The sequence below is a fragment of the Bos grunniens genome, chromosome 8 (genome assembly GCF_055505025.1).
Source record: "Bos grunniens cultivar Pamir isolate PY7600 chromosome 8, Bosgru_T2T1.0, whole genome shotgun sequence".
NCBI lineage: Eukaryota > Metazoa > Chordata > Mammalia > Artiodactyla > Bovidae > Bos > Bos grunniens.
The window spans coordinates 94,117,750-94,129,847 of NC_141172.1; positions in this window are offsets into that span (position 1 = coordinate 94,117,750).

The following is a 12,098-nucleotide window of genomic DNA, read 5'->3' on the forward strand; positions in this document are numbered from 1 at the left end:
ATTTGCTTTGGTTCCATTTTCATTTAAGATAGCTTTTTTTAATTTCCCCTTTGATTTCTTCTTTGATCCAATGGTTAATTAGAAGTCCACTGCTGAGTTTCCACATATCTGTAGATCTTCTCACTTTCCTCTTTTTTGATTTCTAATTTCATACCACTGCAGTCAGAGAAAATAGTTATATGATTTCAATCTTCTTAAATTTGCTAATATTTGTTTTGTGGCCTATCATATATTGTTCTAGAGAATGTTCCACGTGCACTTGAGAAGCATGTGTAATCTGTTGGCTGTCAGATGGAATGTTCCGTGTATGTGTGTGTGTATATGCATATGTGTGTGTGTGTGTGTAGTTATATATAGTATAGTATATAATATAGTATACATATATAGTTGATTTGTTCTAAAGTGTGATTGAATTACAACTTTTCCTTGTTGATTTTCTGCCTGGACAATATATCTACTGCTGATACTGGGTTATTGAAGTACCCTAAAATCATTGTATTGTTATCTACTTCTCCTTTAAGATCCATTACTAGTTGCTTAATATATTTCACTGCTTCCGTGTTAGGAGTATATGTATTTATTAATACAAATGATAATCTTCTTGATATACTGACCAATTTATCATGAAAAGAGATGTTCTTTATCTCATTACCCTTTGGGGCTTGAAATATATTTTCTCTGATGCAAGTGTGGCTATGGTTTCTGGTAAATTTCCACTGGAATATCATCTTTGTCTTTTTGCTTTGAGTATATGTTTATATTACAGCTGAAATGAGACTCCTGCAGGAAGCAAATAGTTAGATCTCATTTTTTATCTGGCAAGTCACTCTGTGCCTTTTCATTGGTGAGCTCAATCTGTTTATATTTTATATTATATTAAGGGTGATTATTGATACTAAGGTTTTACCATTGCCATTTTCTTTCGCCTTATACTTATTTTGTCTCTCCATTTTTTTTCTTTTATCTTCTGTTTCTGTCTACATTTGTAAGTTGGTGGTTTTCAATAATGATTTTTTTGTCTCTCCCCCCTTTACTTTTTATTTTAATGATTCGCTTTTTATTTAATGACTCTGCTCTATATTTTTGTGTTCAGTTACCATAAGTGATCCAGCACGCACACCATAAAGTTTACAGCATGTTAGTTGCTTCATGGTGCTCAGTCACTCAGTCGTGTCTGACTCTTTGTGACCCCACAGACTGGAGCCTGCTAGGCTCCTCTGTCCATGGGATTATCCTAGCAAGAATATTGGAGTGGGTTGCCATTTCCTCCTCCAGAGGATCTTCCCGATCCAGGGATTAAACCTGCATCTCCTGGTTTAAACCAGGTTTAAACCTGGTTCCTGCATTGGCAGGCAGATACTTTACCACTGAGCCACTTGGGAACATCTCATAAGTGAAGTAGTCCTTTTTCTGCTGATAGCAATTTATCTTCATTTGTCTATAAATATTCCATTTTAAAACCACTTTCTTTTATATTTCTGATGTCATAAATTATCTATTTTTATGCTGTGATTTCATTACCAAGTTATAGCAGATTTGGTTATTTATGATGCTCCCTTCCTTTAACTTTTATGATTTTATTAAGAGTATGATATACTATCTTAAAAGGAGTTACAGTATAATAATTCTCAGCAGCACCTTAATCAGTTTTTTGTACTTCCATCTTTATATTTCAGTTTAAATTGTTCCTTTCAACATTTCTTATAAGACAAACCTAGTGGTGGTGAATTCCCTCAACTTTTATTTGTCTAGGAAAGCCTTTATTTCTCCTTCACATCTGTAGGATAACTTTGACAGATACAGTATTCATGGTCAGCAGCTATTATCTTTTAACACTTTAAATATGTCATTCCACTCTCTCCTGCCCTGCTGAGAAATCTACTAATATTTTAATGGAGGTTCCTCTGTAAGTTACTGTTTTTCCCCTGGTTGCATTTTAAAATTATGCTTTTACTGTTGACTTTTGACAGTTTTAATACATTGTGTCTTGGAGAAGATCTTATTGCCTTGAGATAATAAGGTGGTCTTTTAGTTTTGTGGATTTGTATATCCAGTTCCCTCTCCAAATTTGTGAAGTCCTCAGTGATTATTTCTTTAAGCACACCCTCTGCTCCCGTCTCTTTCTCTTCTCTTCCTGTGGTATCTGTTACTTTTTAAACCTTTTATTTTGTATTGAAGTATACTGATTAACAGTGTTGTTATAGTTTCAAGTGGACAGTAAAAGGATTAAGCCATATGTTTACATATATCCATTCTCCCTCAAACTCCCCTCCCATCCAGGCTGCCACGTACCCTTGAGCAGAGTTCTCTGTGCTTTACAGAAGGTCCTTGTTGGTTATCCATTTTAAATAAAGCAGTGTGTACATATTGATCCCAGACTCTCTGTCCCTTTCCCCCATCTCTCCCTCCAGCAGCCAAAATTTTGTTCTCTAAGTCTGTGAGTCTGTTTCTATTTTTTTAAATAAGTTCATTTGTATCATTTCTTTTTAGATTCCACATATAAGGGATGTCATCTGATAGTTCTCCTTCTCTGTCTGACTTATTTCGCTCAGTATGACAATCTTTAGGTCCATTCATGTTGCTGCAAATGGTGTTCTTTCTTTCCTTTTAATGGTTGAGTAATATTCAACTGTATATAAGTACCACATCTTTTTCCATTACTCTGTTGGTGGACATTTCGGTTGATTCCATGTCTTGGGTATTGTAAACAGTGCTGCAGTGGACATTGGGGTGCCAGTATCCTTTTGGACCATGTTTTTCTCCTGATATATGCCTAGGAGTGGGACTGAAGTGTGATACCCATTATTTTTGTACTGGCTTTTAGATAGTTCTCATAGAAATTCATTTGTTTAAAATCTTAATTCCGTCTCTTCTTCTACCTGAATAATTTTTCTATATCTAACATATCTAGCCTCAAGCTCGCTAATTCTCTTTCATATAATCTGCTCTATTTTCAACATATCCTAATATACCCTTCATACCATTTATCCACTTTTTCAGGTCCAGAATTTCTGCTTAGTTCCTTTTATAAAATTTATATCTCTTTAATAAGGCATTTCTTCTGTTCATAATTTTATTCCTGAAATCACTGTATTGATTTTCTGAATCTTCCTGTAGCTCACTGAATTCTTCATAACAGCTATTTTAAATTATCAGTTAGATCACAATATTCCATGCCCTTGTGTCTAGTTATTGGAAAATAATTTTCTTTTTGGGAAGCCATATTACTATATTTGATGATAAGTGTCTCTTTTACTGCATTTGAAGGACCAAATACCTTTCTTATTTAGGCAAGGCTTTATTTACTTTCATTCTAATAATTTAACAGATTGGGAGTTAGGAGCCTTCCTTTTATTTTCTGAAGGTGGCACTATAGCACATGTTTGTTTTCTATTACCAGAGCTGACTCTCTGCCAAGATTGGGAGCACGCACATTTTTTTTTTAATTTAAATTAAATTCGACATATTTTTATAATATTTTATCTTTAATTGGAAGATAATTACTTTACAATACTGCACATTTTTTAAAAAAATAAAAAGATGAAAAATGTGGCAGCAGAGCAAAAGATCATGTGTACTTAGCACTTAGGGCTTTGGGGGTTCCCATGGCCCAATAGGAGGATGCTCAAATGGGATGGTCCCAGAGATCCATAGGCAGTCTTCCTCACTCCTGTGGCAGAGCTAAGGGATGCTGTCTTTCAGTACTCTTTGTCTACCTACTTCCTTTTTTCCTGTTCCCCTAGTCACTGTGTTCTCCCTTCAGAGATAGCAACTAGTCCCTCTAGCTGCAGAATATATAGCTGGGCAGACCTCCCACTCACCACCTCCACCCACCGCTTCCTCTGCCAGAAGGACTGACACCCTGCCCAACTGGCAGCTGCCTTCCCTTCTGTGACTGCCTCTGAAGCTACCAACTCCACAGTCACAGTTCTTGCTCTACTACTTCCTCTGTGGTCTAATCCACCCACTTTTAGCTGTACAGACAAATGGATCTCTCATGTGTCCTGGTGTGATGTACAGAGGCCATTTCTTCAGTTATAGATGTCTGATTAGTTGAAAATCAAAGGAGAGTGCAAAGAGTAATGATTCACACTGCCATAATGCTAACATTGCTTTACCAACTATGTATTATTCTTAAAACAAGTGTCCTTTATTTTTAAAAAAAGGTTTCATTTCAAAATATTCATTAATAATGAGATTGTTTTATATATAGATTTTAGAATTTTGTTGTCTTTCTTATTATAATAGAGGACTAACACTTCATAGCACAATTCTTGGGGTTATTGGTAGCGTTGCCTCTCTTACTACATTGCCCTATAAAGTATTAGATCTGTCAGGGCTTTAAGTTCATCATCAACTAAGTTAAAATTATACCCAGGACTTTCCTGATTTCCAGAAATGTTCTCAAAATCAAAATGTTGTTGTACAGTCGCTCAGTTGTGTCAGACTGTTTGCAACCCCATGGACTGCAGCACGCCAGGCTTCCCTGTCCTTCACCATCTCTTAGAGCTTGCTCAAACTCATACCCATTGTGTTGGTGATGCCATCCAACCATCTCATCCTCTATCATCCCCTTCTCCTGCCTGCAATCTTTCCCAGCATTAGGGTCTTTTTTTTTTAATTGGAGGCTAATTACTTTACAATATTTTAATGGGTTTTGCCATACATTGACATGAATCAGCCATGGGTGTACATGTGTTTCCCATCCTGAACCACCCACACACCTCCCTCCCCATCCCATCCTTCAGGGTTGTCCCAGTGTACTGGCTTTGAGTGCCCTGTTTCACGCATCAAACTTGGACTGGTGATCTATTTCACACATGGTAATATACATGTTTCAATGCTATTCTCTCAAATCAACCCCCCCCTTGCCTTCTCCCACAGAGTCCAAAAGTTTGTTCTTTACATCTGTGTCTCTTTTGCTGTCACGCATATAAGGTCATCGTTACCATCTTTCTGAATTCTATATAAATGCATTAATATACTGTATTGGTGTTTTTCTGACTTACTTCGCTCTGTATAATAGGCTCCAGTTTCATCCACCTCATTAGAACTGATTCAAAAGCACTCTTTTTACTAGCTGAGTAATATTCCATTGTGTATATGTATCACAGCTTTCTTATCCATTCATCTGCCGATGCAAATCTAGGTTGCTTCCATGTCCTAGCTATTGTAAAAAAGTACTGCAATGAACAGTGGGGTACACATGTCTCTTTCAGTTCTGGTTTCCTTAGTGTGTATGCCCAGCAGTGGGATTTCTGGGTCATATGGCAGTTCTATTTCCAGTTTTTTAAGGAATCTCCACACTGTTCTCCATAGTGGCTGTAGTAGTTTGCACTCCCACCAACAGTGTAAGAGGGTTCCCTTTTCTCCACACCCTCTCCAGAATTTATTGTTTGTAGCTTTTTTGATAGCAGCCATTCTGATCGGCTTGAGATGGTACCTCATTGTGGTTTTGATTTGCATTTCTCTGATAATGAGTGATGTTGAGCATCTTTTCAACATGTTTGTTAGCCATCTGTATGTCTTCTTTGGAGAATTGTCTGTTTAGTTCTTTGGCCCAGTTTTTTATTTAGTTAGGTTCAGTCACTCAGTCGGGTCCAACTCTTTGCAACCCCATGAACCGCAGCACACCAGGCCTCCGTGTCCATCACCAACTCCTGGAGTCCACCCAAACCCATGTCCATCGAGTCAGTGATGCCATCCAACCATCTCATCCTCTGTCATCTCCTTCTCCTCCTGCCCCCAATCCCTCCCAGCATCAAAGTCTTTTCCAATGAGTCAACTCTTAACATGAGGTGGCCAAAGTATTGGAGTTTCAATTTTAGCATCAGTCCTTCCAATGAACACCCAGGACTGATCTCCTTTAGGATGGACTGGTTGGATCTTCTTGAAGTCCAGGGGACTCTCAAGAGTCTTCTTCAACACCACAGTTCAAAAGCATTGAGTCTTTGGCACTCAGCTTTCTTTATAGTCCAGCTCTCACATCCATACATGACCACTGGAAAAACCATAGCCTTGACTAGATGGACCTTTGTTGATTGGGTTGTTTATTTTTCTGGTATTGAGATGCAGGAGCTGCTTGTATATTTTTGAGATTAATTCTTTGTCAGTTGCTTCACTTGATATTATTTTCTTCCATTCTGAAAGCTGTCTTTTCACCTTGCTTATAGTTTCCTTCATTGTGCAAAAGCTTTTAAGTTTAATTAGGTCTCACTTGTTTACTTTTATTTCCATTACTATGGGAGGTGGCTCATAGATCCATTTTGAGTTTCTTTTGTGTATGGTGTTAGAAAGTGTTCTAGTTTCATTCTTTTACAGGTGGTTGGCCAGTTTTACCAGCACCACTTGTTAAAGAGATTGTCTTTGCTCCATTGTATATTCTTGCCTTCTTTGTCAAAGACAAGGTATCCATAGGTGTGTGGATTTATCTCTAGACTATTTTGTTCTATTGATCTACATTTCTTTGTACCAGTACCATACTGTCTTGATGACTGTAGCTCTGTAGTATAGTCTAGTCAGGCAGGTTGATTTCTCCAGTTCCATTCTTCTTTCTCAAGATTGCTTTGGCTGTTCAAGGTTTTTTGTATTTCCATACAAATTGTAAAATTATTTGTTCTATTTCTGTGAAGAATATCATTGGTAGCTTGATAGGGATTGCATTGAATCTATAGATTGCTTCTATAGTAGTATACTCATTTTCACTATATTGATTCTTCCGATCCATAAACATGGTATATTTCACCATCTGTTTGTGTCATCTTTGCTTTCTTTCATCAGTGTTTTATAGTTTTCTATATATAGGTCTTTTGTTTCTTTAGCTAGATTGATTCCTAAGTATTCTTTTCATCGCAATGGTGAATGGGATTGTTTCCTTAATTTCTATTTCTGTTTCTCATTGTTAGTGTATAGGAATGCAAGGAATTTCTGTGTGTTGATTTTATATCCTGCAACTTGACTATATCCACTGATTAGCTCTAGTAATTTTCTGGTGGTGTCTTTAGGGTTTTCTATGTAGAGGATCATGTCATTTGCAAACAGTGAGAGTTTTACTTTTCTTTTCCAATCTGGATTCCTTTTATTTCCTTTTCTTCTCTGATTGTTGTGGCTAAAACTTCCAAAACTATGTTGAATAGTAGTGATGAGTGGGCACCCTTGTCTTGTTCCTGACTTTAGGGGAAATGCTTTCAATTTTTCCCCACTGAGGATAATGCTTGCTGTGGGCTTATCATATATGGCTCTTATTATGTTGAGGCATGTTCCTTCTATGCCTGCTTTCTGGAGGGTTTTTATCATAACCTTCTCTTTATCATAACCCCCTCGATGTTGGATTTTGTCAAAGGGTTTCTCTGCATCTATTGAGATAATCATACAGTTTCTATCTTTCAATTTGTTAATATAGGGTATCACATTGATTGATTTGTGAATATTGAAGAATCCTTGCATCTCTGGGATAAGGCCCACTCAGTCATGGTGTATGATCTTTTTAATATGTTGTTGGATTCTGTTTGCTAGAATTTTGTTGAGGATTTTTGCATCTATGTTCATTAGTGATAGAGGCCTGTAGTTTTGTTGTTGTTGTTGTTTTGGTGGCATCTTTGTCTGGTTTTGGTCTTAGGGTGATGATGGCCTCATAGAATGAGTTTGGCCATTTACCTTCCTCTGCAATTTTCTAGAATAGTTTGAGTAGGATAGGTGTTTGCTCTTCTCTGCATTAGGGTCTTTTCTAATGGGTCAGCTCTTTGCATCAGGCTGAGTATTGGAGCCTCAGCTTCTGCATCAGTCCTTCCAATGAATATTCAGGACTGATTTCCTTTAGGATGGACTGGTTGGATCTCCTGGCAGTCCAAAGGAGTCTCAAGAGTCTTCTTCAACACCACAGTGCAAAATCATCAATTCTTCAGCTCTCAGCCTTCTTTATGGTCCAGCTCTCACATCCGTACCTGACTACTGGAAAAACCATAGATTTGACTAGATGGACCATTGTTGACAAAGTAATGCCTCTGATTTTTAATATGCTGTCTAGGTTGGTCATAGTTTTTCTCCAAGGAACAAGAGTCCTTCAATTTCAAGGCTGCAGTTAACATCTGCAGTGATTTTGGAGTCCAAGAATATAAAGTCTCTCACTGTTTCCATCATTTCCCCATCTATTTGCCATGAAGTGATAAGACGAGACGCCATGATCTTCATTTTTTCAATTCTGAATTTTTAGCCAGGTTCTCACTCTCCTCTTTCACTTTCATCAAGAGACTCTTTAGTTCTTCTTCACTTTATGTCAGAAGGGTGGTGTAATCTGTATATCAGAGGCTATTGACATTTCTCCCAGAAATCTTGATTCCAGCTTGTGCTCTTCCAGCCTGGCATTAAATAAGCAGGGTGACAATATACAGCCTTGACGTACTCCTTTCCCAGTTTGGAATCAGTCTGTTGTTCCATGTCCAGGTCTAACTGTTGCTTCTTGACCTGAACAGAGGTTTCTCAAGAAGCAGGTAAGGTCATCTGGTATAATGCAAGTTAAAGTGATTTTTTCATTATAAATTTAAATTTCCCTGAGTCATGTCTTCATCTGAACTCTGCAGGTAACATGGACGCATCAGTTCAGTTCAGTTCAATTGCTCAATCGTGTCCAACTCTTTGCGACTCCATGAATCACAGCACACCAGGCTTCCCTGTCCATCACCAACTCCCAGAGTTCACTCAAACTCATGTCCATTGAGTCAGTGATGCCATCCAGCGATCTCATCCTCTGTCGTCCCCTTTTCCTCTTGCCCCAATCCCTCCCAGCATCAGAGTCTTTTCCAATGAGTCAACTCTTCGCATGAGGTGGCCAAAATACTGGAGTTTCAGCTTTAGCATCATTCCTTCCAAAGAACACCCAGGGCTGATCTCCTTCAGAATGGACCGATTGGATCTCCTTGCAGTCCAAGGGACTCTCAAGAGTCTTCTCCAACACCACAGTTCAAAAGCATCAATTCTTCAGTGCTCAGCTTTCTTCACAGTCCAACGCTCACATCCATACATGACCACTAGAAAAACCATAGCCTTGACTAGACGGACCTTTGTTGGCAAAGTAATGTCTCTGCTTTTGAATATGCTATCTAGGTTAGTCATAACTTTCCTTCCAAGGAGTAAGCGTCTTTTAATTTCATGGCTGCAATCACCATCTGCAGTGCTTTTGGAGCCCAAAAAAATAAAGTCTGACACTGTTTCCACTGTTTCCCCATTTATTTGCCATGAAGTGATGGGATTGGATGCCATGATCCTCGTTTTCTGAATGTTGAGCTTTAAGCCAACTTTTTCACTCTCCTCTTTAACTTTCATCAAGAGGCTTTTAGTTCCTCTTCACTTTATGCCATAAGGGTGGTGTCATCTGCATATCTGAGGTTATTGATAGTTCTCCCAGCAATCTTGATTCTAGCTTGCGCTTCTTCCAGCCCAGCGCTTCTCATCATGTACTCTGCATATAAGTTAAATAAGCAGGGTAACAATATACAGCTTTGACATACTCCTTTTCCGATTTGGAACCAGTCTGTTGTTCCATGTCCAGTTATAGCTGTTGCTTCCTGACCTGCATATAGGTTTCTCAAGAGGCAGGTCAGGTGGTCTGGTACTCCCATCTCTTTCAGAATTTTCCAGTTTATTCTGATCCACACAGTCAAAGGCTTTGGCAAAGTCATGGAGAATTACTCTACTACGTCGGAATTCTATCTCATAGGGCTTTCCCAATACCCAGACTTCCAGCTTTCTTTGTCATGTTCTGCCTCATCATGTGCTAAATCTTTTCAGTTGTGTCTGACTCTCTACAACCCTATGGACCGCAGCCCGCCAGGCTCCTCTGTCCATGGGATTCTGCTGGCAAGAATTCTGGAGTGGGTTTCCATGCCTTCCTCCAGGGGATCTTCCCAACTCAGGGATAAAAATCACATCTCTTACATCTAACCTGCATCAGCAGGCAGGTTCTTTACCACTAGCGCCACCTGGGAAGCCCCCATCTCTCACTCTGTATCTCACTCTCTGTAACACTCTGTCTCTCTCTTTCCCCTTCTTCTCTCCTCCCTCCTTCTTAAACCTTTCTCTTTCTTCTCTCTCATCCTTATCTTCTTTCTTTGTCTCCTTGAAATATTTACTGTTTTGTTCTATCCAGCATCCCATCTTATCAAAGAATACATCTTTTCATGTTAAGGAATCAACTGTCTCCCAGTCTCAGTCCATATTTTGCTGGGTAGGCCTGATCACACTACACTATCTTGATTGAAGGATAATCAAGAAACATAAATTGGGTTGATGAAAAAATAAACATCCTCCCTTGCCACAGTTATTTATTCAGGACAGCATGTGACCTAAGCCATGCTCATCAGTCTTCATTGCTGGAATGTTGTCTGAGTATCAAAAAAGAATCACTCTTTTTTTCAAGGATAAGCTGGGTTTTCTCCTGTTTATCTTTATTAGTATGTGAGGAGAGCCAGAGTAAGAATGAAATCACCCAATTGGAAAGTAGGCTGAGGGAAGGAACTAGAGTGTGCTTGATGTCAATATTAATCCTGGAAAGCTGGGTCTAAAAACTACCATAAATAGACTTCTAAGTTATGTAGCCAATAAAGTTCTTTTAAATAACAGTCTGAATAGATTTTCATTGCTTAAAACTATCTATACTCTGATTAATACATTCTCTTACTTTATATCACCCACTCCCTCTCCCTCACTAGCTCCCAGCTCTAATTTTCTTTTGTATATTCCTTTTTCCTAATGTTTTCTAATATGATCTATCCCTCGGTCATTTAGTGATTCTCTCTTTCCATCACTTTCTCACTTTTGCTAGGTCATTCTTTCTTTGTCACAGAAACTTTTCATTTTTAGTAATCACAGGTAGTCCAAAATTCTCTAGCATTCAGGAGTCACCTTTTCCTTTAGTAACTAAATTACAATAATATTATCTCTTTTATGCAAGAAAGCACACATAATATAGCTCTTGAAAAATTTTTCTCCAGACTGTTCTATTGTACTTCTCCATCATTTTTCTCTGAAAATCCTGTAACTATTTTTCCTTTGTATTTAAGCTCTCTATGATTCATTTTGTCCCCCAAAGAGTGTATACAAGTACCGTTACAAACACACACACATTCAAGAGGCTGTCATGTTTAACAGATCTCTTTGTTTGGGAACAAACTTAAGTGATTCAGTTTTTTAAAAAAGAGTTTAGTATAGAATATAACTCTTCCCCATACCTGCTAGATGGTTCTAGGTATTTTTGCCATATGCATCTTTGTCATAGATATTTTTGCTAAAACATTTCTGCTGCATAATCAATTGGCTATAAGGCAATTCTGCCATAGAAAATGAGATAACAAAAAATAAGAGGAATATAAACATAACATACATAAACACAAAACATGAGATTGAATATCAAAATTTTAAAAATTCCATTGCAAAATATAACATATTTGAACACACTTAAAATGTGTGAATACCTCCCAGAATATTGGAAATAAATGCACAAATAAACAAATGGGACCTAGTTAAAATTAAAAGCTTCTGCACAACAAAGGAAACTATAAGCAAAGTGAAAAGACAGCCTTCAGAATGAGGGAAAATAATAGCAAATGGAGCAACTGACAAAGAATTAATCTCAAAATTATACAAGCAATTCCTGCAGCTCAGTTCCAGAAAAATAAATGATCCAATCAAAAATGGGCCAAAGAAATAAACAGACATTTCTCCGAAGAAGACATACAGATGGCTAACAAACACATGAAAAGATGTTCAACATCACTCATTATCAGAGAAATGCAAATCAAAACCACAATGAGGTATCATTTCATGCCAGTCAGAATGGCTGTTATCCAAAAGTCTACAAGCAATAAATGCTGGAGAGGGTGTGGAGAAAAGGGAACCCTCTTACACTATTGGTGGGAATGCAAATTACTACAGCCACTATGGAGAACAGTGTGGAGATTCCTTAAAAAAAAAACTGGAAATAGAACAGCCATACAACCTAGCAATCCCATTGCTGAGTATACACACTGAGGAAACCAGAATTGAAAGAGACATGTGTACCCCAATGTTTATCGCTGCACTGTATATAAGATCCAGGACATGGA